This window comes from Sphaeramia orbicularis, chromosome 12 (genome assembly GCF_902148855.1).
Source record: "Sphaeramia orbicularis chromosome 12, fSphaOr1.1, whole genome shotgun sequence".
In the NCBI taxonomy this organism is placed as follows: Eukaryota; Metazoa; Chordata; class Actinopteri; order Kurtiformes; family Apogonidae; genus Sphaeramia; species Sphaeramia orbicularis.
In genome coordinates, this window is record NC_043968.1 from 8,166,652 (window position 1) to 8,193,590 (window position 26,939).

The window sequence follows — 26,939 nt, forward strand, 5'->3', positions numbered from 1 at the left end:
ATAATATATGGTGATAAATCTCTTAGGAAATGTGAGTTATAGAAAAAAATAATAATTTGGGAACTGCCACAACAGTGGAGCTGGGTCTTTCTTGGTGAATGTTATTTTAATTCGTATTTGTCATGTGGTTGATGTGCTTACAAGCCCAAGGTAATTTCAGCTAAACTAGTCCTATTTGTAGAAGTCAAACTGATGCAGACAAACATCAGAACAAAATGGTGAAATGAACTGTAGATGACAAGTTGCAAAATGAGTGCAACCACATATTGTTTTCATCTTAAATAGTTGTTTCAGACTGTGACAGTTTCAGTCTGGTTTTCAAGGAGATTCCAAATCCTTTCAGAAATAATGCACTCTGCAGCTGTCAGCAGCTGTCACTGAGGTCAGCTCTGAAACCTGGAACATAAAGTGACAGTTCTCAGGTAATCTAACACAGACAGACAACACACATCCCTTTGGCACTCACAAGCATTTCAGCAGATTTTAGGTTCCTGTTTGTCAGGTTTGTTCTTACATGGGGTTTTACTTCCAAAACCATTATTAACCCTTTCATGCATGAATTATGTGAACCTTAATGGGTCAAAACACAGTAATGTCCTGTCAGAGAGCGAATTTGAATTGATTGTCATTCCGTTTATTTCAATATAAAGTAGCTCCTTGTTCTGGATAATCCCTTATGTTCCAACTAAAGCAAAAATTAATTTAAAAGTAAAAATGTGGGTCAAATTGTCTCTAAAATGTCCCGTCAGAGAGATTTCGAATACTTTGTTTTGACCCTTATCCAGTTATTTTTCCTGAGTGTTTTTATTCCTCTTTAGGCCTGAAAAAAAAACAATGTGATTGAAAGATTTTTTATGAACCTATTTTTCATGGAGTTGCAAAAATATCCACTTACCCGAACATCATGCATTTAATTTTTGAAGCAAAGAAACATGTATTTACTGATACACTGTGTGAAAACTATGAAATAATTTTTAAAATGCTGCTAATCTGGTGTTTTGTCACATTTTAACATACTCTAATATTAGTTATTACTCAATTTATGGAGATAATATGCAAAAAAAACAACAACAAAAAACTACAGTCTAATAACAATAACAAGCAACTGATTTACAATCAAATATGTCACTGCAGGTCAGGTTTATCAAGAACAGCAAAGTTACAGTAATGGTCTGAATGTAAGTGTATGGGATGATGCATGAGCGTCCACTGTGTTGGCTGATATGGAACTAAAACAATAAAATCCATGAATATACAAGAGAACAGCTGGAGAATAAATGTCCACTGTAGTGACCACTGTTCATGAAAGGGTTAAATGTGCATATACTAATGCATAAGTCTCACATATTTAATAAGCGATATTTGTTGTTTGTAAAAAAAAAAAAAAAAAAATTCACATAAATTTAACCCATAAAGACCCAAACAGCCACCAGTGACCAACACCATCTACTGATGTAAAATGTTTAATACCTGTTGATCCATTAATCCTATCAATACATGTAAATAATTGGTGTAAAATACAGTTTGTCATCTTTTCATGGTCATCAGATATGACCCATTTGGACGTTCAGAGGCTCCGTAGTTACCATGGAAACACCGTCATCTTCTACAACATTGATTCACTAGTAAAACCCATGGAGTTGGATCAGTGACAGTGGATGGACACACTGGGGTTATGTTCAGTTAATGAAAGATTTTTTAGCAAAAAAGTCACTTTTTCTTTTGTTTTCTGTGCTTTTGATATAATAACCCTGAAGTTTAATCTGAGTTCTACTGAACATCTACATGATCAGTGAATTAAATATAGGAAAATACCTGATTTTCACTTAAAAATGCAAAATACAGAGGATAATATTTGAATAAATGGTGGATGGAGAAACTGGGTTTATGTTCAGTGAAGGATATATTTGCCGAAAAAGTCACTTTTTCTTCAGTTTCCTTAATAAACTTTGAATTTCCTCTGAGTTTTTCGGAACATCTACGTCAACGTCAGTAAATTAAATATAGGAAAATACATGATTTATACTGAAAAAAACCCCCAAAATAAATAGGACACTATTACAATAAATGGTGATAAAACACTTAAGACAGGTTAAATATAAAGAAAAATTACACTGGGTTACAAAAAAAATGTTTTTTGCAAGTTGTCTAGGTTTTTTTCAACTGAATTAGGACCATTTTGCACCGCTAAATCCAAAAATGACATCTGTTTTTCTCAATCAGGTCAGGTTTTTTGCTAATTTGATTTTGAAAAATTTGATCTTCTCACAAAATATAAGAATTAATACCAAAATAAGATTGGTAAGCACACTTTATGAAACTTGTGACTTGATTCCTGTTAGGTACAATGGTGTATTCCCCGCAGATGGAGCAGAATACGTCAGGCTTATTTTTGCAAGATCTTCTAGTTGAAGCCATTTCATTCACCTGTAATATTAAAAAAAACATTAATCATAAATTGGCAAAAGTCAAATCTTCAGAACTCGTTTATTCCAAGAAATATGAAAGAATTTTGTATCATATGATGTGAAAATGCCCATAAATGTAAGCAAAAATGATAAAAAGCCAATATGTAGCATAGTTCAGAAAGTTGACCTGATTCAGCAAAATGAATGTGATTTTTGGATTCAGCACCAAAATTATCCTAAACCAGCTCAAAAAACTGAAACAATAAATTTGTTGTTGACCAGTGTTATTTGGAAACTGCCACAAAAGTAGCACTGGGTCTTTATGAGTTAAGATAAAAACACTGTCGTTATTCTGGACCTTTGTTAATAGTTGTGATAATAATAATAATAATAATAATAATAATAATAATAATAATAATAATAATGATGGATTAGATTCTTAAAGTGCTTCACATTATTGATCCATTATTCATTCGTTGTCATTCACAGTCTGGTGGTGGTAAACGACGTTTGTAGAAACTCTGGGGCAGGCTGATGGAAGCATGTTCACACCAAACATTCATACACCGGTGTGAGAGACACTGGAGGCAAGGCGGCTGAAGTTGTTGTAATTATCCAAATTACGTCCAAAAATAACAAAGCGAGACTCTTGGTTTAAAAATAAGCATTCATTTTACTGCGTGCGGCAACTTGAAAACACAACTTTTCACAACTCGTGGCATACATACATACATCTACTTCCGTGAAAATTTCCTATACTTCTTGGGTAATGCTAAGCCTCATGGGAAACGTAGTTATCTTAATCTTAGCATTCACTATGGCTTATTTTAGCTCAACTTTTAACATAAATCACAAATGAAATATACTGTATATTTTTACTCTGAAATAAATTAACATGAAATTGTATATGCATCATAAAATTATAATAAATCCAAACACAAATTACTTGTACTTTATCTTTCCCCAAATAAAGTCACAACAGAAGTGTCTTGCCCAAGGACACAACGGCACATGACTAGGACAGAGCAGGATTCAAACCAGCAACCCTTTGGATACTGGACGACCCGCTCCACCTCCTCCTGAGCCTTGCCACGCCCCGCGAAGCAGTGGATATTTAGAACAAGACTACACTGTTTTCACACACACTGGATGTTTTTGGCACCTTTAACATCACACTGCTGACTTCAGATGGTAATGCGTCACCGTAGCAACCTGACAAGTCAACACAGCAATAAACCTACTACCAAAGTACAGTCACCTGGAAGCGAGTCTAATCAGTACTTCGTTTGACCATGACTTGCATGTTGAAGCGTCTGTACTGTCCTAGTCTGTGTAGGGTTAAGCTTTGATAAGACCGATGTTGTCTGCATCTGAGTGTAAACCTGAAACAGAAAACTGAATTCAACCCATGAAGACCCAAACAGCATATTATGGAGGACTTAACCTGCCATATTGAAAAATATACACAGAAATATAAAAATGGCTTGATATATTAATTCATGTGCCAATACATAATACAAAAAAAAAAAAAAAAAAAAAATTAAAGGCATTTATTTACTTTAACATTTCATTTTCCATAACATTTATTTATTTCGTCCTTATTTATATTTTTTCCTTCTTTAATTTTTATCCCTGCATTTATTTTTGCATTATTTTCTATTTACATTTTCTTTATCTCTTTTCTTATTTATTTCTATACTTTATTTTCATCTGACATTTTTATTTTTATTCAGTCATATTTATCTCCCCAGTAATCCTCCTCTCGCATTTTCTTCCTCTATTTTTTTCTCCAAGCCTATTTCCATTTTACAGTTCTGCCTGTTCTTTTTACATTTCTGTGTGAAAAATAAATGCAGGGATAAAAATTAAAGAAGGAAAAATATAAATAAGTGCAAAATAAATAAATAAATAGTGCAGAAAATGAAATGTTAACCTCCTCAGACCCAGGAAATGTCAGCAAAGTACCAGCTTTTTTTGTTTTTTATTAAATAAGTGCCATATTGGAAACATCATGATGCAACAGTTTTTTCAGATGTAGTTTTTAAATTTTTTGTGGAATGTCCTTTGTGGTGGACAGTTTTCTTTTTTTTTTTGCATAAAGTTGTGAAACTCTTGTCCACAAATGTGGACAGAAAACCCATAGCTGGGTCTGAGGAGGATAAAGTAAATAAATGCGTTTTATTTATTTATTTTTTTTGTACCATGTATTGGCACATGAATTAATAATTTTTTTTTTTTTTTTTATTACTTCAAATTATACATTTACATAAACATGTACTTACATATAATGAACTACACAGACACAATATATGCAAACAAACTATGCAACAAACCTACAAACCTATTAAACCCCCAAAAAAGAAGGAAAAAAAACAAAAAAAACAAAACAAAAACACACAACAAAAAAAACAACAAGATAAACTAGAAGCACTCGGAGAGCGCAGACCTCTGCCAAGGCTGATCAGTGCCCCCCCCCCACCCCCCCACCCCGATCACCACCAAAATTTAATCATTTCTTCCTTATCTCATTTCCAACAAACCCTGAAAGTTTCATCCAAATCTGTCCATAACTTTTTGAGTTATGTTGCACACTAATGGACGGACAAACAAACAAACAAACAAACCCTGGCAAAAACATAACCTCCTTGGCGGAGGTAATAATGTTATCACCTCCTCTTTACAATACTCAGGGCTGATTAAGAGTTAATATAATGTAAACTAACAACATGAATTAATTTATATTTCTGTATATATTTTTCAATATGGCAGGTTCAGTTCCCTATAGCATATGGCATATGGAACAACACCTGCAGACCCCCCCCACCCCCACCCCCACACGCACACACACACGCACACACACACACACACACACACACACACACACGCACGCACACACACACACACACACACACACACACACAGGTTTATAAGTCCAATTCCCCCTCCAGCTATTGGAACTGAAGCAGTGTCTTGGATGAGAGATGAAATGTTTATAAAAGAGCAAAACAAGTCCAGTTTAACTTAGAACTACCTACATGTAATATTATAATGTAATATTGTAATATTACATGTAATATGTAATGTAATATTTACTCATGAAACCACATGGAGTTGTTTGTACCGGTTTCTGAACTCAACACTATATATTTTTTTTACATGTAATGACACATCCAACTGCAGCTGATCAGTTTTTATTGAAAATAAACAACCCTTAAAATGCAGGAGCAGACACTGTCTCTCTCCTGATTTAGACCAGGGGGGTGGGGGTGGGGGGGTGGTTGGGGGTTAATACACATAGAGATACACATAAAACTCAGTGAAAGCCTGGCAGTTTGGAAAGAATCTGACAGTGGAGCGTTTTCACCGGGGTGCAGCGAGCGCACACAGGCCCGGCTGTTCTGACGGCTCCACATGTACAGATCAAAACGTCTTCAGCACAAGTTCACCTTGTACTCCTCCAACCCAAGAGTCCAGAACGGCAGCTTTAAGCGCAGAAGGCTGCTCTTGCATTGCTAATGTTGACAAGTAACAATATTCTGAGTGAGTCTGTATGGCAGTGTTCTTCAGCCTTGGGGTCGGGACCCCATGTGGGGTCGCCTGGAATTCAAATGGGGTCGCCTGAAATTTATAGTAATTGATAAAAATAAAGATAAAAACTTGCTAATAATAAATATATGGTGAGTTGACAGAGACGATCCCAATCCATAACAGACATGACAAACTGTGGTTGTGAAACTGCAGCACTGTGGTTCTGTTTATCTGTCACATGTTCATTGTGGTCGGTTTCAGATGCTGCAGCTCTTTCATAATTCATAGTTTCAGTTCTTGTTTGTTCAGTATTAATTGTCCTCCTTGTAAATCACAGCTGGACTGACTGGACAGATCCTGACCAAGGAAAATCCAATTCTCCCTTTGTGCAGTAATCTACACCTGGATTTACTGCCTCTGTCCATAATAATATACATTATATAGATCACAGGTGTCAAACATGTGGCCTGGGGGCCAAATCTGGCCCGCCAAAGGGTCCAGTCTGGCCCGTAGGATGAACTAGTGAAATGCAAAAATTACACTGAAGATTTTAACAAACACTGGTGTCAAATTCAGGTTCCACATACAGATCTCAGTTGGGTCAGATCAGTAGAATAGTATAATAATAACTTATAAATAATGACAACTGCAGATTTTAACTTTGGTTTAATGAAAAAAAGTAAAATTACATGAAAATGTTTACATTACAAACCCTTTTACAAAAAATGTGAATAACCTGAACAAATATGAACAACCTGAAATGTCTTAAGAGAAGTAAACGTAATTTTTACCAATATTATACCTGGTACTATGTGTTTTGTGTATTTGTAATAGTAATGTAAGTAATAACGCACATGTGTGAATGATAAAGTGATAAACTGAGGCAGAATATTGTTAAAATTGCACTTGTTTTTCTTCACACATTTCAAGGTGTTCATGGTATTCAGATTTTTAAGGAAACGTTGTAGATGTAAACATTAGCATAATGTAATTTTACTTTTTTCACTGGTATTATTTTACCGGTCTGGCCCACTGGAGATCATATTGGGGTGAATGTGGAACTGAACTAAAATGAGTTTGACACCCCTGATATAAAATTAACATTTATTTGCAGCATAGTATAGCAAACTATTACATGATCAAAAACAAATGAATTTTAGCAAAAAAAAAAAAAAAAAAAAAAAAAATCTCAGTTTTGAATGTCTGGGGTTGCCACAAATTTGTGATGTTTAAATGGGGTCATGAGCTAAAAAAGGTTGAGAACCACTGCTGTATGGGTAGAGTAGTGAGTGACGCAGGGTTTGTGATACAAATCAGTACCATGCAAACAAAACCTAAACTAAATTGTAGTAAGAAACATAAATACAGTACACTGAAACAGTACAGACATATGAAGGACTGAACCTGCCATACTAAAAAACTATATACAGAAATATAAAAATGTCTTGATAAGTTTATGCATTTCCATATCCTTTTATTGATCTATTTAGTCCTTATTTATATTTTTCCTTATTTAATATTTATCCCTGCATTTATTTCTGTGTTGCTTTCTATTTACATTTTGGAAGAAAATGCAAAAGGGGAATACTGAAGAGGTAAATATGACTATGAATAAAAAAAATGACAATAAATTAATAAGGTGTTGGATGAAAATAAAATATAGAAATAAACAAGAAAAGAGATAAAGAAAATGTAAATAGAAAGCAACACAGAAATAAATGCAGGGATAAAAATTAAATATGGAAAAATATAAATAAGCACAAAATAGATCAATAAATGGTACGGAAATGAACTTATCATCATACCATTTATTTAGCTATTTTGTCCTTATTTGTATTTTTCCGTATTTAATTTTTATCCCTGCATTTATTTCTGTTGCTTTCTATTTACATTTTCTTTATCTCTTTTCTTGTTGATTTCTATATTTTATTTTCATCTGACACCTTATTAATTTATTGTCTTTTTTTTTTTTTTTTTTATTCATAGACATATTTACCTCTTCAGTATTCCCCCTTTTGCATTTTCTACCAAAATGTAAATAGAAAGCAACACAGAAATAAATGCAAGGATAAAAATTAAATACGGAAAAATATAAATAAGGACAAAATAGATCAATAAAAGGGTACGGAAATGAACTTATCAAGCCATTTTTATATTTCTGTATATATTTTTAATATGGCAGGTTCAGTCCTCCATACAGCCATTTATACTTACTCAACATGACATATTTTTACATGTAGCTTATTTACATAATAATAATAATTAAAACAGAGTGTGGAGTGAATGCGCTCCCTACAGCCTCTTTCCTCACTTTTTTCAGTGTGTTTGGACTCCGCTCGTCTCAGACTCCTTTTGGCTCCTGCTCTGACTGATAACCCAATCAGCTGCTATCATCAGCTGCCAGCTGGTGTCACAGCATTTTCCAACATAGCAACAATTTATTTAGTCCTGCACAGTGACCAGCCGCGGAAAATATTCGTGCCAAGACAACCGGCTGAAGTCCAGTCTCTTACTTGTGTTTATCATAAATCCACAAAAGCATCTTCTGTTCAGCTTCAGACATGGCTGCCGTTGAAGAGTAGAGGCAGTGAGTCCTGGGTAAGCTGCTTCCACACACATGTTTATCCTTCCCACTTATGGACGTCCTCTGCTCTTTTTACCCAGCAGGCCTCAGTCCAGTCTTGTCCAGTACAGAGGGACACCTGAAGGCACCGCGTGACAAAGGGCAGCAGCTGGAACCGGAAAGGACACATTCCTCCAGATCCAAACAAATCCCCAAAGTGGCACACACACACACACACACTTACACAAGCAGACACACACACACACACACACACACACACACACACACTTACACACGCAGACACACACACACACACACACACACACACACACGTTCCTCTCATACAGTGTTTGATGTGTGTGGCGTCTCCGTGGACTCGGACATTAAGCCTATGTGTGGCTTGGTGCTGCTGGTGTCCATCATGTGCAGCTTCTCGGAGCCGTTCCTCAGCTCTTCTCTCTGTCTTCTCTTGCGTTTGCACGGTCCATATCTACGACTGACACACACACACACACACACACACACACACACTTCAGTACAGCAACGCACTACAAGGGTTTACACACTTCTTCTGTTCAAAACCCAAAGGGGACTTCTGGAGTCTGCCCAGGAACTGAACACAGAAGAATTCACACTGAGCTGCCGAAACAGCTGCACTTTTACTGACTCAGTTTTTACTCACTGCAATTTTACTGGTGTAATGATTATAAAGCCTATTCTATTCTATTCTATTCTATTCTATTCTATTCTATTCTACTCTGAACACTGCACACAGATGAACAAACCAATGAAGCAAAATAGAGCCATTTACATTCCTTCTGTCTGTAAAAGTTAAGTTTAGTTTAGTTTAGTTTAGTTTAGTTTAGTTTAGTTTAGTTTAGTTTAGTTTAGTTTAGTTTAGTTCAGTTCAGTTCAGTTTAGGAAGACTGGAGTCACAGTCGAAACTGTCAAGCTGGTATCATCTAAAAAACTATACCTTGTCTGAACAAAAGAAAAAAGAGAAGTATAATTACATAAACAAAGGACAAAATGAACGTCTTTAGCCTTAGTTTACTTTACTTTTTATTTTATTTTACTTTACTTTAGTTAAGTTGAGTTTACTTTACTTAACTTAGTTAAGCTTACTTTACTTTACTTTACTTAACTTTAGTTAAGTTAAGTTTACTTTACTTTACTTTACTTTACTTTACTTTACTTTACTTTACTTTCTTTTACTTTCTACTTTAGTTAATTTAAGTTTACTTTACTTTAGTTAAGTTAAGTTAAGTTAAGTTTACTTTACTTTACTTTAGTTAAGTTAAGTTTACTTTACTTTCTTTTACTTTCTACTTTAGTTAATTTAAGTTTACTTTACTTTAGTTAAGTTAAGTTAAGTTAAGTTTACTTTACTTTACTTTACTTTAGTTAAGTTAAGTTAAGTTTACTTTACTTTACTTTACTTTCTTTTACTTTCTACTTTAGTTAATTTAAGTTTACTTTACTTTACTTTACTTTAGTTAAGTTAAGTTAAGTTTACTTTACTTTACTTTACTTTACTTTCTTTTACTTTCTACTTTAGTTAATTTAGTTTACTTTACTTTATTTTACTTTATTTCACTTTACTTCACTTTACTTGAATTAAGCAAAAAAAAAAAAAAAATCTTGACTTAAGCAGAAAAGTCTGCCAGTGGAACAAGTGAAAATTATCTCGCTAAGATTTCTTGAAATCAGATTTTCCAGATCTATTATCTAAAAATCAGTTCTTATATCTCACTGAAAAGTTCCTCTTTAGGTGAGTCTGTCTTATTTTAAGTGTGATGAGATATTTGGACTAGAAATGAGAAAAACAAACTTGGGAAGATTTAGATTTTTGCAGTGAAATGGTCCCACCCTTCCACACCTGCTACGTCATCAATGCCGCTATAAACGGATGCAACAACTTTGTTTCCGACAGATTTCCCCATGTCGTCAGCAACTGGAACGGTCTCTGTTGATGGGCTTTGGACATCTTTTTGTGTCTATCAACAGCTTTAGGTGATTACTTCTTATTTTAAGTGTGACGAGATATTTGGACTCGAAATGAGAAAAATACACTTGGTAAGATTTAGATTATTTGCAGTGTTCATAGGAGAATATTTCAACCCCTACCCCTTGCAACTCTGTTTTAAGGGGTAGTGCCAGGTGCAAAGGCCAAAGGGGAGGACCAAGGGGTGAGTTGGGATTGGACCTAAGACTTTCCTTATAATATCGGGCAAACTCAAACTAGCACAAATACTAGTTAAAAATCTAACTAAAACTAGTCAATGCATAATTTCCCCTGTACAGATTGATATAGTTCATCTCAATCAGACTCTTTGAAATAAAACTACTTTAGCTCTTATAATAAAAACTTCAACTAAACTAAAATCTAAAAGCAGATTCAATGGCTCATTAAGCCATAAAGACCCAAACATCCACTGGTGACCAACAGCATCTACTGGACTAAAATACCTGTTCATCCACTAATCCTATCAATACATGTAAAGAATTGGTGTAAAATGCAGTTTGTCATCTTTTTATGGTCATCATTTGGATGTTCGGAGGCTCTGTAGTTACCATGGAAACACTGTCATCTTCTACAACACTGATTCACCAGTAAAACCCATGGAGTTGGATCAATGACAGTGAATAAAATGATCAAAAATAAGTAAAAAACCTACAAACTAATAAACAATGACAGTGGATGGACACACTTTTATTTATTTAATATAATTGCTTAGTTTTTGTTTGTTTGTTTATTTGTTTGTGTTGGTTTTAATTTGATCTTGTAGTATTGTTATTACTGTTAATGTTGTTTTGTTTGACTGTTGAGTGTTCTTAAGAAGGAAATATAAGGGTGAATCACATTGTTTTTATGCTTGGAAATGGATACTGTATGTCTGTTTGGAATGGGAGGACCCCAGGAAGAGTAGCTGATGTACTGCATCAGCTAATGGGGATCCTAATAAATAAATAAATAAATAAATAAATAAATAAATAAATAAATAAATAAACACCGGGTTTACATTCAGGTATAGATATATTTGCTAAAAAAGTAACTTTTTCTTCAGTTTTCTCCGTTTTTATATGATAACATTGAATTCACTCTGAGTTTTCATGAATATCTAAATAAAATATAGGAAATTAAATATAGGAAAATACATGATTTCCAGTGAAAAATGCAAAATACAGAGGATAATGTTCCAAAAAAATGGTGATAAATCAGTTAAGAAAGGTTAAATAGAGAGAAAAATTCATTTGGGAACTGCCATAATAGTAGCACTGGGTCTGTATGGGTTTAAATACAACTACATTTCTTCACTTATCGATTATAACACAGATGTCAAACATGCGGCCCAAGAGCCAAATCTGGCTTGCAGGATGAATTTGTGAAATGTAAAAATTATACTGAAGATATTAACAATCAGTGGTGTCAAAATCATTTTAATTCAGGTTCCACATACAGTCCAATTAGATTTGAAGTGGGTCAGAACCAGTAAAATATGATCATGATAACCTATAAATAATGACAACCCCACATTTTCTCTGTGTTTTTTTGGTGTAAACAAGTTAAATTACATGAAAATGCTTACATTACCAAACTATACTTTCACAAAAAATGTGAGTCACCTGAACAAATATGAACAAACGGAAATGTCTTAAGAAAAGTAAATACAATTTGACCAATATTCTGCCTGTTACTAAATGTTTTGTGTGATTGTAATGCACATGTGTAAATGATAAACTGATAAACAGAGGCAGAATTTTTTTTTTCTTAAGACAATTCAAGTTGTTCATGTTATTCAGATTTTTAAGGAAAATTTGTAGATGTAAACCTGATCACAATAGAATTTTACTTTTTTCATTATTATTAAAATCTTACCAAGTGTATTTTTCTCATTTCTAGTCCAAATATCTCATCACACTTAAAATAAGACCTAATCACCTAAACCACGAGTGTCAAACATGCGTCCCGGGGGTCAAATCCGGCCCACCAAAGGATCCAATCTGGCCCGTAGGATGGATTTGTGAAATACAAAAATTACACTGAAGATATTAACAATCAAGAATGTCAAAATCATTTTAATTCAGATTCCACATACAGACCAATTAGATCTCAAGTGGGTCAGACCAGTATAATACAATCATATTAAACCTATAAATAATGAAAACCGCAAATTTTATCTTTGTTTTAGTGTAAAAAAGTAAAATTACATGAAAATGTTTATATTAAAAACTGTTATTTTATTAAAAAAAATGTGGAAAAACCTGAAATGTCTTAAGTAAATGCAATTTTACCAATATTCTGCCTGTTACTAAATGTTTTGTGTATTTGTAATTGTAATGTAAATTGTAATGTACATGTGTAAATGATAAACTGATAATCTGAGGCATAGTATTGTTAAAATTGGACTTGTTTTTCTTAAGATGTTTCCAGTTGTTCATGTTATTCAGATTTTTAAGGAAACGATGTAGATGTAAACATAATCGTAATGTAATTTTACCTTTTTCACTGGTATTATTTTGCTGGTCCAGCCCACTTGAGATCATATTGGGAAAAAAAGTCTTGAATTTAGCAAAAAAAATTATTGAATTAAGCAAAAAAAAATCTTGAATTAAGAAAAAAAAAAATTGAATCGAGCAAAAAAATCTTGAATTAAGCAAAAAAAAAAAAAAAAAATCATGGATTAAGCAAAAAAAAAAAATCTTGAATCAAGCAAAAAAATCTTGAATTAAGCAAAAAAAAATTTAAAAAAAATCATGGATTAAGCAAAAAATAAATAAATCTTGAATTAAGCAAAAAAAAATTCAATCAAGCAAAAAAATCTTGAATTAAGCAAAAAAAATTTTTTTTAAAAATTATGGATTAAGCAAAAAATAAATAAATCTTGAATTAAGCAAAAAAACAAAAAAAATCTTGAATTAAGCAACAAAAATCTAATAATAATTACATGTTGTTAAAATTGGGCTTGTTTTTCTTAAGACGTTTCCAGTTGTTCATGTTATTCAGATTTTTGTAGATGCTAACATTATCAGAATGTAATTTGACTTTTTCCACTGTTCTTATTTTACTGCTCTGGTCCACTTCAGATCAAATGGGGCTGAATGTGGAACTGAACTGAAATGAGTCTGACACCCCTACATTATAACACCGTGTTGGTTTGTGTCGCTCCCATACTTACTGTGAACAGATACAGATGAATACAAGAAGAAGGATGAGCAGCACAAGCCCTGTGACCACGCAGATAATGAGGATTTGTCTTTTGTCTCCTTTCAGCCAGTCCAGGTCCATGTATTCACACCTGGAGCCGATGTAACCACGCTGACACCTGAGACGAGACGGCGCAAAAACACAGCTTTCATTATTCATCATTTTCCTTTCATCTGTTGGTGCTTCTGCTTCCCAAGACACGTTATAATAAAACATTCACATCCTTCTTCAGTGCAGGAACATTTTCGCTGCCTTTCTCTTTTTGTTTGTTTTCATCTTCTTCTAATCTTCATCCCTTTACAGCAGGGGTGTCAAACATGCGGCCCGTGGGCCAAAAGTGGCCCACCAAATGTTCTAATGAGGCCCATGGGATGAATTTGAGACATGCAAAAATGACACTGAAGATATTAACAGGTGAACTCATTTTAGTTCAGGTTCTACATACAGAACAATTGTGATAAAAAGTTAAATAATAGCATAATAATCTATACGTAATGACTCCAAATTTTCCTTTTTTTTTTTTTTTTTTAAATTCACTTTTTTGTTGACATTCTGCATGACGTTTGACAAAGATATTCATTTTAAATGTCATCAACAGTATATTAGTCTGAATGTCCCATTTTTTTTAAACAATGAAACAAACAAAAAGAACATTAACAAGTAGGGAGTGAATTGCAGTTATTGCATTTACTATATCTAATCTTCTATACAAAAATAAAAGTATCAAAGTCCGGTCTGCGTGGCATGATGTATTCCATCCATTTCTTCCAGCGCGTAACAAACAAGTCCTTCTTATAGTTCACCTCTGCAGTCAGTCTGTCCATCTTATATATGTCCACTGTAATGTCCATCCACATACTCAGCGTTGGGCTTTCTGATGAAAGCCATTTTCTTGTGATGGCTTTTTTGGCCGCTATTAGCAGGATATTAAATAAATATTTGTCTCTCTTTGGCCATCCTTCTGCTATAAGTCCAAAAAATAAAGATTTACATTCAAAGGATAAGTGGCTCCCGATAATTTCTTGTATTTCCTTCTGTATTTCCTTCCAGTAATTTTCGATAACTGAACAATTCCAGGAGAGATGACAATGATTTGCATTTGTATTACCACATTTCTCCGGCAAATTGGGGAGTTATCTCTATAGTGGGACTTCTGATGCGGTGTAAGGAAATATCTAATCAAGCTTTTCCAGCCAAACTCTTTCCAACTCTGTGAACTCCAAATTTTCCTTTTGGTTTAATGTGGAAAAATGTTACATTATGCCTGTAAATAATGACGACTCCAAATGTTTTTCTTTGTTTTAGTGCAAAAAATACTGTTAAATTATGACAATATTTACATTAACAAACTATCCTTTAACAATTAAATGTGAATAACCTTAAAAATAGGAACAATCTGAGATGTCTAAAGAAAATGAAGTGCATTTTTAACGATATTCTGTCTGTTACTAAATGTTTTGTGCATTTGTAGATCTGATCCATATAAATAACAAGTGTTCAGAGAACACAAACCTCCGCCAAGCACCCTGAACGGTGTGCATGTGTGGATCGACTATTTCTGTTTAAATTAAACCGTTTCCAGGTTGTTCCATACAGCAGAAACAGTTGAAGCTTGGTACCAGTCATGTGTTTGTCAAATTATATATAATTCCAATAAATATTTGTTGAGTTCTAATTTTAAATGTGTGGTAAATGGGATTTTCAGTGTTAAATGTAAATGTCCACAGAGTCCACATTCCACAGTGGATGTGGACAATTTTGTGCCAGATACAAGATATTGTTCTAAGCTACGGGTGGATCAAATTGGAGGCTAATCGGAGTCGTTTTGAATTTTTTATGAATTTTCAAAAATTGCTCAGTGATGACAGATAGGAAAATTGTAGATTTTGTGACCTTGAACTTTGGCCTACTTGGTCCAAAATGTAATGGGTTGGTCCCAGGGCCTAGGCCTATCTGTGGGGAAGATTTGGGAAAGATGGGTGGAAGAGTTTTCCCATAAAGTTGCTAACAAACAAACAAACAAACACACAAAGCAAAGTGATCACAATACCTCCTGGCAGAGGTAATAACGGTGCAATATGTAATAATGTATAAATTTTTTCACGTCATTATCCAATCCAATCTAATCCAACTTTATTTGTAAAGCACTTTAAAACAACTGCAGTGGACCAAAGTGCTGTACAGAAGAATAAAGAAAACCAAAATAGAAGAATAAAATACAGAATAAATTTCCTGGAATAGTTTTCCTGTAAAGTTGCAAACAAACAAACAAACAAACAAAGCAAAGTGATCACAATACCTCCTGGCAGAGGTGCTAAATTGAGGCATAATATTGTTAAAATTGCACTCGTTTTTCTTCAGAAGTTTCTATTTCTTTCAGGTTATTCACATCTTTATAATATTTTCATAATTCAATGTTATTTTTTTGCACGAAAACAAAGAGAAAATTTGGTGTTATTATTTATAGGTTATTATGTTATTATTTTACTGGTCCAGCCCACTGGAGATCAAATTGGGTTGAATGTGGAACCTGATCTAAAATGAGTTTGACAGCCCTGCTTTACGGTGTCGTCTCCTCTCCTTTAACCAGTAAAGATCCAAACAGCCACTGTTCAGCCACTATTATCTACTGATCTAAAGTGTTTAATATCTTCTTAACCACTAAACCTATTAATATGTTGAAATAATTGGTGTAAAATACAGTTCTTCATCTTTTCATGGTCATCAGATATGACCCATTTGGACGTTCAGATTCTCCGTAGTTACCATGGAAACACCGTCATCTTCTAATACATGGATTCACCAGTAAAACCCATGGAGTTGGATCAATGACAGTGGATGGACACACTGGGGTTATGTTCAGTTAGTGATATCTTCACTGAAAAAGTTGCTTTTTCTTAAATTTTCTCTGTTTTTCATATAATATCCCTCAACCTTAAACTGAGCTCTTATGAACATCTACATGATCAGTAAAATTCAATACAGGAAAATACCTGATTTTCACTGAAAAAAAAAACGAAAAAAAAAAAACTGAGGATAATATTATAATAAATGGTGATAAATCCCTTGAGAAAGGTTAAATATAGAGAACAATCTATTTTGGAACTGCCACAGAAGTAGCACTGGGTCTGTATAGGTTAAACAGCAGCAGATCTCTCTTTTTATCTCTTTATTTCACAAACAGTAAATGGTTTTCACTGCAGAAATGTCTCACCTGCACGATGGTGTGTTCTGGTCTTTAATGTAACGACAGTCTCCGTGGATGCAGTAGTACATCAGCTCCTCGGGGCATTTGGAAAAGTGGTCATCCCATTGTTCCTTATCTAAAGTGTCTGGCACAAGAAATTAATCAAATTATTTATTTATTAGGGACAGTGCATATTAATGAACAGCTAGAGTAATTGCAGCTGTAAATATGTCAGATTGTAGCAACGGTGCTAAGGTGACAAGAAAGACAACTGACAAGAGACAAAACATCATAAAAACACACAGAACAACACAGTGAGGACCATCTCCTGATGGTCACAGGTTTGGTTTTCCTTCATCCAGTGTTTAAGTTGTGATTTGAAGGAGGCATATGACTGGGAGTCTCTTATGTTGAGTGGTAAAATGTTCTAATATTCAGTTCCAGTGACTGAAAGTGTAGTTTGTCCAACAGTAGTGCACCTGTGTGGCCCCTCACAAGTCCCTTTTCCCTTGACCCTCAAGTTGCGCAAATATAACTTGTGCATAAAAATGTACCTAATGGAAAAATGACAATTTCACCAAAAGTCTCATTTTTCGATCAAGGCAAGGCAGATTTATTTGTCTAGCGTAGGGGTGTCAAACTCATTTTGCTTCAGGGGCCATATTTAGCCCAATTTGATCTCAAGCAGGCCAGACCAGTAAAATAATGACTTAATAACTGATAAATAATGACAAATCCAAGTTTTTGTTTTAGTACAAAAAAACTCCAAATAAATTATGAAAATATTTACATTTTACAAAAAAGATGTGAATAACCTGAAAAAACAGAAATTGCATTAGGAAAGTTAGTGCAATTTTAACAATATTATGCCTAGAGTTATTATTTATACAAGTGCATTACACACAATGTTACACAATCATTTGGTAACAGGCAGAATATTGTTAAAATTCTGGAGTTTTGAACTAAAATTTGAACAATTTCTACAATATTACATCTCTTATTATTAACACAACTCCAGATCACAGTGGATCCATAAATGCACCAAGCATTTAGTAACTGGCAGAATATTGTTAAACTTACACATTTCAGGTTGTTCATCTTTGTTTTTATTTATGTATTTATTTGCATTTTATTGTGAAAGAATAGTTTTGTAAATGTAAATATTTTCACAGTGTAATTTTTTTTTTTTTCACTTAAATTTTTTCCACATAATTTTTCACAAAGAAAATTTGTAGTTGTCATTATTTATGGGTTATTGTGTTGTTATTTTTACTGTAGATCACGTTGGTCTGTATGTGGAACCTGAACCAAAACGATTTGGACAACAGGGGTGTTCAGGTTCAGTTTAGCACTTTGATCTTGCGGGCTGAAATGGAACCTTTGGCGGGCCAGATTTGGCCCCCGGGCCGCATGTTTGACACCTGTGGTCTAGCACAATTCATACACAGGGCAATTCACAGCGCTTTACAAAAATGGCAAAGAGACAAATTAAAAACACACAATTACAATTAAAACATAATCAGTAAAACATAAATAATAATCAATTAAAACAAAGTACAAGAGAAGAGTGCAGATAGAACCCTTTCAGTTGTTCTATCCACAGTTGAACAGCTGTTTTCAGCCTGGACTAAAACACTGTCACACTAGAGGCCTGTCTGACGTCATCAGGAAGACTGTTCAGGAGTTTAGCTGCATAGAACTGAAACGCAGCTTCACCCTGAGTGTAAGTTTTTGCGCTGGCATGAGGTGGTTTTTCGGGTGTAGCGCAAATGGTATATCACGCAAAACTGCAATGGAAAGACCTTTTTTTGCAACTAGAGTCAGGTGAATTAAAAAAACGCATGTTGACGGACGTTACAACAAGCGAAAAAGAAGAAGAAACATGTCGCGGTATGTGTGGACACACCAGGAAACCCAATCATTTTTTAATTTAGTAGGAGATAGTGGGGTAATATATAATAATAATGAATATGTCTGTAAATCAACACCATATTAACTTTCGTCGCCATGTTTATGGAATGACTTCTCATGTCATCTCGGGATAATAAATAAACAAATCATCCCATTTGCGAGTTAATGGAAAAAATGACATTACGCACTTCTGTTTTTTTGACATTGTGATGGCCGTCAGCCATTTTGCCTGTGTTTCTCCTTGTACTCCTCCATTTTAGCTCTGGTTGGCTCCTCCCTGCTCGTTGGACACACCTGACCAGACCCTGTATAAGTGTGCTGGAAACCAAGATGGCTCTCTCTCCCTCCCAGCATGGCCGTCTGATTTTTGGTTATGTTTGTTTGGTTCTTTTGGTTTCTTTGTTCTCACATGCATCCACACATCCTACACCTCACCACTGATTACTGATTTTTTCACCTGAGTAAGTTTGATTTGTGTATCTTGATTAAAATTACATCACCTTTAATTGTCACTGTGCGGACCTTCCCTTCTTTTGTTATGCTCTCATACGAGCTGGGCATAACAACATTTAGTAAACATAGGTAAAGTTTTGCGCAGGTATCCAATGGAAAAGCGACCACAGTCTCCTGGAGCTGTGGCCCCTCCCCCTGACAGAGCAGGATTTGATCAAATCTGTCAAGGGGGGAGGGGTATGCATGCATCCTAGCATTTTTGAAATTCACAAAATTATTAAAATTAAGAAATTTATATTTATCTAAAACAATACAACGGTGGAAACTAATGTTTTTTTTGTCAAATATTTTTAGGGCTTTTTAACTCTTTCTCCGCCAATGACGAGATTTTCCGTCAATCCGTGTTTTCACTGTTATACTGTAGTTGGAGGTGTTGTGGATCATGTGAATTACTTTCCTTAGTCCAAAAACAAACAATTAAGCAGCTTTTTCGGAAAAATGACGGGCCGGGTTTAACGTTTTTGCACTGGAGTCTCCGTATCCCATGGCAACGCATCCAGCGGCAGTCACTGAATGAGGAAATGAAGACTGCAGGAACCGCGCGCAGTTTCAAAAGCCTTAAAGATGATTATGGAGACAGAGTCTGACAATTCAATATATGATGGAGCTACAGAAGAACCATTTAGAGACAGGAACGGAGAAATAGAAGGTCAGGGAGACGGACACGGAACACGGGAAACAAGGAGCGGCTCAGGTCCGACACGGAGGTGCGGGTGGGGGGGGCGGGGGCACAGAGCAACACGGAGAAAATGACAGACAGGAGGAAGAGAAAAGAGACATTTGTAGAGGACATTCAAGGAGAAGACAGACATACAGACATGGGACAAGACAAAGGAAAGCTAGTCTGCATCTGTTAGAGTGAGTTCAGATTCAGACTGAGGACCCAGAACATATTCAGCTGTAGAATGTCAGCAGGACACATGGAAGACACTGTTGGATTTGGCTTTTGTATGAAATAAATAAATACATATATTCATACAGAGATAAATAACTAGATGTCCATATAATTATTTACAGATCAAACACAGCAGCTGGTCCAACAGGAGGACCTGGTGCAGCCAAAGGCCAGAAATCTACAGTATTTAGTGCATTTGTTTCTTTTTTTCTTGAAAATGAGGAATATTGAGGTGTTTATATCCAAAAGCTAAACTACTATGTGTTAGACTTATAACTGATGTATGTAAATGTGCAAAGTTTAGAAGGAACCTGGTGCTTTACAAGATGTTCGGTCTAAAGTTTGGTGTGGATTCCCCTAACATTTTGTGGAATGATGGGATATCTTAGAGCTGTTTGTTACTATTATTGCTGTTATTATTATTTTATTTTGTGATTTTGAAGACAGTGTTACTGTTGGTAAATAAGAAAGAGTCAAAAATGTAAATAGGAAATCAGTTTTCTCTTGAAAATCAATATCTTTGAAAAAAATGCAATTTTCTCAGCTTTTTGCTCAAAATTCAGTTTTTTCCTGAAAATGACCAATATTCAAATGTTTATATCTCACGAACGAATAAAGATAGAATAAAATAGTTTTTTGTGTTTAAAAGTTGAAGTTCTGTTCTTTCTTTTGATGTATTCAGTGTTCACATACTCCTAACACAACATTTTCAGTGAGCCTCCAAAGATTAGTGAAAATGACCAAAACGGCTGGCGCTGGCTACCAACTCACTGGAAAATGCTCTGGCGGGGAAAGAGTTAAAAAATGATTCCATGGGTTTGAGCGTTGTGCCAGCAGCAGGTGACCACACAGTTCTACAGTATTCAATGTGAGAGGAAATCATAAAGTGTAAAAACATCTTGTAGTAGTAGTAGTAGTTTATTCAGTCATGACAACACCAAATATTGTACACAGTATTGACATTTCATGCAAAGGAAAGAAAAAGAATCACAGAATCACAAAATCAAGAATCTTGTGTTGAATAATGTGTTGAATAATGACTGAAAAGGTATAGGCAGAAGCAGACTGCTTATCAAGGCCTATCCTATATTACAACTTTTTAGGCTACCAACCTCCAAAGAAACAACAACAGATAATTAATCGCATTTATAAGCTTCAAAAATAGCTTTACAAACCATTTTCTTAAAAACCAAGAAAGAATTACATGTTTTTAAATTTATGTTGGCATCATTCCAAAATTTAACTCCAATAATGGACACACATCTCCTTTTCATACCTTTTTTAGCTTTTTGTACAGTAAATTTGCTAACACCTCTGAGATTATATGGAATGTCCTGAATTGAAAAGAACCTCTGTATTGGGTCAGGGAGCATTTTTGATTTAGCTCTGAACATAACTTGCATTATTTTATAATAAAAGAGATCATAAAATTTCATCACGTAAGAATTTAGAAAAAGTGGCTCCGTGTGAGCGTAATAATCAGCCTTATTGATAATACGCATAGCTCGTTTTTGCAGTTTTATTATTGAATTTATAGTGGTTTTGAAGGTGGATCCCCACAATTCCACACAGTAAGTTATATAGGGAACAATCAATGAGTAATAGATTAAATGCAAGGCCTTGGAGTTCAATACATTTCTAGATTTATACAGGATTGCAAGTGATTTTGAGATTTTCCCTTTAATGTATTCAATGTGTTGTTTCCATGTTAGCTTTTGATCAATGACAACTCCAAGGAATTTAGTCTCAGAAACTCTTTCAATATCAACATTACAAATTTTTAATTTAACATTACAATCACTTACATTTAGATTCCCAAAAACCATAAATTTTGTTTTCTTAATGTTTAAAGATAATTTATTGACATCAAACCAAGTCTTAAGATTTTCCAGCTCCATTTCTACACTACACAGAAGTTCCTTTAAATTCTTTCCAGAGCAAAATAAATTGGTATCATCAGCAAATATTACATATCTAAAAAAAATCTGTTACATTGCAGATGTCATTGATATAAAGAATAAACAGTTTTGGACCAATCACTGATCCTTGTGGTACACCGCATTTAATCCTTCTCAGTGCTGACATCGTATCATTAATTTGTACACACCGGTGTCTATTACCTAAATAACTCTCCAGCCAGGAAAGAACAACCCCTCGTATTCCATACATCTCTAATTTCTTCAATAGCTGACTATGATTTATGGTGTCAAACGCCTTCTGTAGATCAATATACAGACCAATAGAACACTCACCATTTTCATTTGCATTTGCTATTTCTTCTACCATTTGCATTACTGCATTACTCCAAATCCAAATCCGAGGCCATGGTTCTCGACTGGAAAAAGGTGGTTTGCCCTCTCCGGGTCGGTGGGGAGTCTTTGCCCCAAGTGGAGGAGTTTAAGTATCTTGGGGTCTTGTTCACGAGTGAGGGAAGGATGGAGCGTGAGATTGACAGACGGATTGGTGCAGCGTCTGCAGTGATGCAGTCCCTGTATCGGTCGGTTGTGGTAAAGAAGGAGCTGAGCCGAGAGGCGAAGCTCTCAATTTACCGGTCAATCTACGTTCCTACCCTCACCTATGGTCATGAGCTTTGGGTCATGACCGAAAGGACAAGATCCCGGATACAAGCGGTCGAAATGAGTTTCCTCCGTCGGGTGGCTGGGCGCACCCGTAGGGATAGGGGGAGGAGCTCAGTCACCAGGGAGGAGCTCGGAGTAGAGCCGCTGCTCCTCCGCGTCGAGAGGGGCCAGCTGAGGTGGCTCGGGCATCTGTTTCGGATGCCTCCTGGACGCCTCCCTGGGGAGGTGTTCCGGGCATGTCCCACCGGGAGGAGACCTCGGGGAAGACCCAGGACACGTTGGAGAGACTATGTCTCTCGGCTGGCCTGGGAACGCCTCGGGGTCCCCCCGGAAGAGCTGGAGGAGGAGTCTGGGGAGAGGGAAGTCTGGGCATCCCTGCTTCGACTGTTACCCCCGCGACCCAGCCCCAGATAAGTGGAAGAGAATGGATGGATTTGCATTACTGCAAAAGCAGTAGTTCTGCTTTCTCTAAATCCATACTGATTTTCGCTTAGTAATTTATTTTTATGAATAAAGGAATTTAATTGTTTCGTGAACAATTTCTCTAAAATTTTAGAGAACTGCGGCAAAAGTGATATTGGTCTGTAATTTTCCATACAGTGTTTATCTCCATTTTTATGAATTGGGATCACCTTTGCTAACTTCATATTATTAGGAAAGATTCCTTTTTGGAAAGACAGATTACAAACATAGGTCAAGGGTCTGACAATATAATCAATAACATCTTTAATAATTACTGTGTCAATGGAATGTATGTCAAATGATCTCTTGTTTTTTAATTTTCTTACAATGTCAATAATATCAGTTTCATGTACCCCACTTAGGAACATAGAACTAGCATTAGTGTTAATCAAATTATTAAACTTATTTTTGTTGTCATCAGATACAGTGATCTGTTTTGCCAAGGAAGCTCCAACATCTACAAAGTAGTCATTGAACTCATCAACAATATTTTTTAAATCATCCACTTTATTATTAACTTTATTTATAAAAAAAATCTGGGAGTTCTGAATTATTACTTTTATTCTGAATAATACAATTGATTTCTTTCCAAGTTTTTTGTACATTATTTTTACTGTCCTCCAACATTTTACTATAGTATTCCTTTTTTTGAGTCCTCATAATGGTAGTTAGTTTGTTCTTATAGCGCTTATATTTTTCCTCACTATCACTAGTTCTCTGCTGTAAAAACTTTTTGTACAGTTGATTTTTTGTATTACATGCCTTTTGCAGACCTTTAGTAATCCATGGTTTACCTTCATATTGATCTTTCACCCTACACATTTTTATAGGACAATGCTTATTATATAATTTTAAAAATGCAGACAAAAATGCATCATATGCTAGGTCTGGATCATCAACATAAACCTCGTCCCAGTTACAATTCCAAAGATCCATTTTTAAGGCTTCAATTCTTTCTGGTGTTTTCAATCTCCTTAATTTGCAGGAACGTTTATTTTTATCAACCGAACATTTAGCAATTAAATTATGCACAACTACAAAAACAGGAAGGTGGTCACTGACGTCACTTATAAGCAAACCGCTTGTTACATGGTGATAAGTATTCGTAAAAATATTGTCTATAAGTGTTGCACTGTCTTTAGTTATTCTACTCGGGTTTTCAATTAGAGGCCAGAAACCTAAACTAAACATTGTGTTGCAAAATTCTGTTGTCATGCTATGCTCATTCCACTTCATTAAATCAATATTGAAATCTCCACAAATGAAAACTTGTTTCTTATCATGTACTTTACCTAAAATGTCAACCATGGAATTAACAAAGAAAATCAATGCAGGAGCCAGGTGTCCTATATATGCAACTCACAATAATACTTTTCAGATTAGTGGAATGAATTTCAATTGTCAGACTCTCCATAATATCATCCACAACTGTACTGTCAACCACTCTACACTGAAACTCTTTCTGTACAAAGAAAGCCACTCCACCACCCCTTTTATTTTTGCGGTTTACACTAAAAAGATTGTATCCCTCTAATATGAAATTGGAGCCCTTTTCATTTGTCAACCAGGTTTCACTGATGGCAATGATTTGAAAACTATGTTTTAATGATTGCACATTTTCTTTGATTTGATCAAAATTTGCATAGAGGCTTCAACTATTAAAGTGTATAATTGAAAATCCATTCAGACTGAGTTCATTAAACTGATTTTCCGTGTAGTACTTGGACCCAGAGTTCCAGTCTTTGTGAAAATTTACATCTGGATCAATGTCTTTCTCAAAGCTAAATGATTTATGTTCAGGTGACTTCAAAAAACTTAAGTATGACTCTTCATATATTCTATTAAAACAAGGATCAGCTAAATAGTTTTCATTCTCATAGAAATTGTCATACTCCTGTTCTAAAGAAAAAGATATATTTTTATCCGTCATATCCTAACTAAAAAAAAAAAAAAAAAGAATTTTCAAAAAAAACTACAAAACAAGTCACAAGATTGTAAGATGTGCATGTGTAATACAACTGTTCTCTTATTTTCATAAAGCACAGGATATAACTCAAAGTAAAAAGTAACAAATTCTATTTCCATACTGCAAACTTGGCACAAACTCATTATCTTGCTTCTTTGTTCTAATAAACCAAACATTTTCCAGTCCTCACTGAGTGTGCCGTTTGCTAACCAAGCTGTATCCATTATCACTTGTATTGTTCCAGGTCTCTCAGATCCCTCACTGCAATCACCTTTGCCTGCTCTGGTGGTCCATTTAACTTGATAAATGTTTTCCCATTCCTTGTCCATGTTGCTTGAATTTTATTTTGTTTTCTGAGTATGTGACTATGCCTAGCTATTTCAGCGTTTTTCTTTGTCAAATGTTCATTTATGTAAACCCCTGTGCCCTTTAGTTTTTTTGCCTGTCGCAGTAAATTAATCTTAAACTTTCTGTCATACCTGCAGCCAGACGATGGTCTGGTTTTGTCTGTCTTTTATGTTTTGTGTGTCACTTCCTGGTTTATTTTGTTAAGTTTTCCCTCATGTGTCTTGTCTGTCGTCTTTACTTCCTGTTCCCCGTTCATCCTGACCTCTGTTCTGATTACCTGTCTCCGCCCTGATTTGCTCCACCTGTGTCTAGTTGTCTTCCCTCCCTTTTGTGTATTTAAACCCTGTCTTTTCCTTTTGTCAATCGCCAGTTTGTAACTCTCGCAGTTCTTACCAGCGTTTTGACCTCGTCTGTTCGTTTGTCTGCCTGTTTTGACCCGTTTTTGGATTCCTCGGTTTTTTTGCCTTCTGCCTGTGTATGACCTGTTTCCGTCCCTGACCTCCCTTTGCTTTTCCCTAGTCGGGAAAAATACCCCAAAGGCCGCTCGGGGAGACGGGCTGTCGCCCTCGATCCGGAGGACGAATCTAAGGAGGAAATCCCCAACCTTTATCCTCAAGATTCTGTCACTGATATTATTATTATTATTACACCTGTGTGTAATTAATAAATCTTTTGAACCTTATTTTTTGTGTCCGAGTTCTGCATTTGGATTCAGTGCCTGTACTAACGTTGTCACACTTTCTGTTGGTAAGCCGAACAACAATAGTTGGTTTGGCATTTTTATCCTTGCGTGGGAGGCTGTGGCAAGCTGAGATGTTCACACTCTCCAGATCAATGTTCTTACTGCTCAAAAAGTTAACAACTTGTGTCTCTAGTGTGAGCAGTTCTTCAGGTGGTGCATCCTCACCTTGCTGGTCACTGGCTGCAGCCCTGGCATAGCTGCGATGTCTAGTATCCAGCCCAGTGATGATCAGATCGTTTCCCCTGGAGTACTGCTCCAAGTCATCAATCCTTTCTTCAAGCAGGTGGATCTTCTGGTCTTTAAGTTTGATTGTGGCCTTCAGCTCACGGACTTCTTCCACTAGGCCTATCAGACTGGCTTGCTGCTTAAAACCACTTTGCTGATCTCCTCAGACATGAAACTGAGTGTTTTTTTAATCTCTTCCAGCTCTTCTGACAACTTTTTAGTTGTTGTCGCCATGTTTTCAACCTTTTTTTACAAAGACATGCTTCAGGAAGCTTGAAGTTGTGTTGTTGGTCACCATGTGCTCTCAGGCCCCTTTAAAAATCCACAGTCAAAAGACACCAAACTAATCAAATGTCCATAAAAAGTAAACCAAAAAAAACACTTTTTTTTTTCTTAGAAGCAT

The 26,939-nt window shown here is 35.3% G+C and overlaps 1 pseudogene; it reads right to left on the minus strand.

The window, feature by feature from the left end:
• Positions 1-8,024: 8,024 nt before the first annotated feature.
• The window catches only part of LOC115429273 (probetacellulin-like), a 30,059-nt pseudogene continuing 11,144 nt past the window's right edge, over positions 8,025-26,939 (minus strand).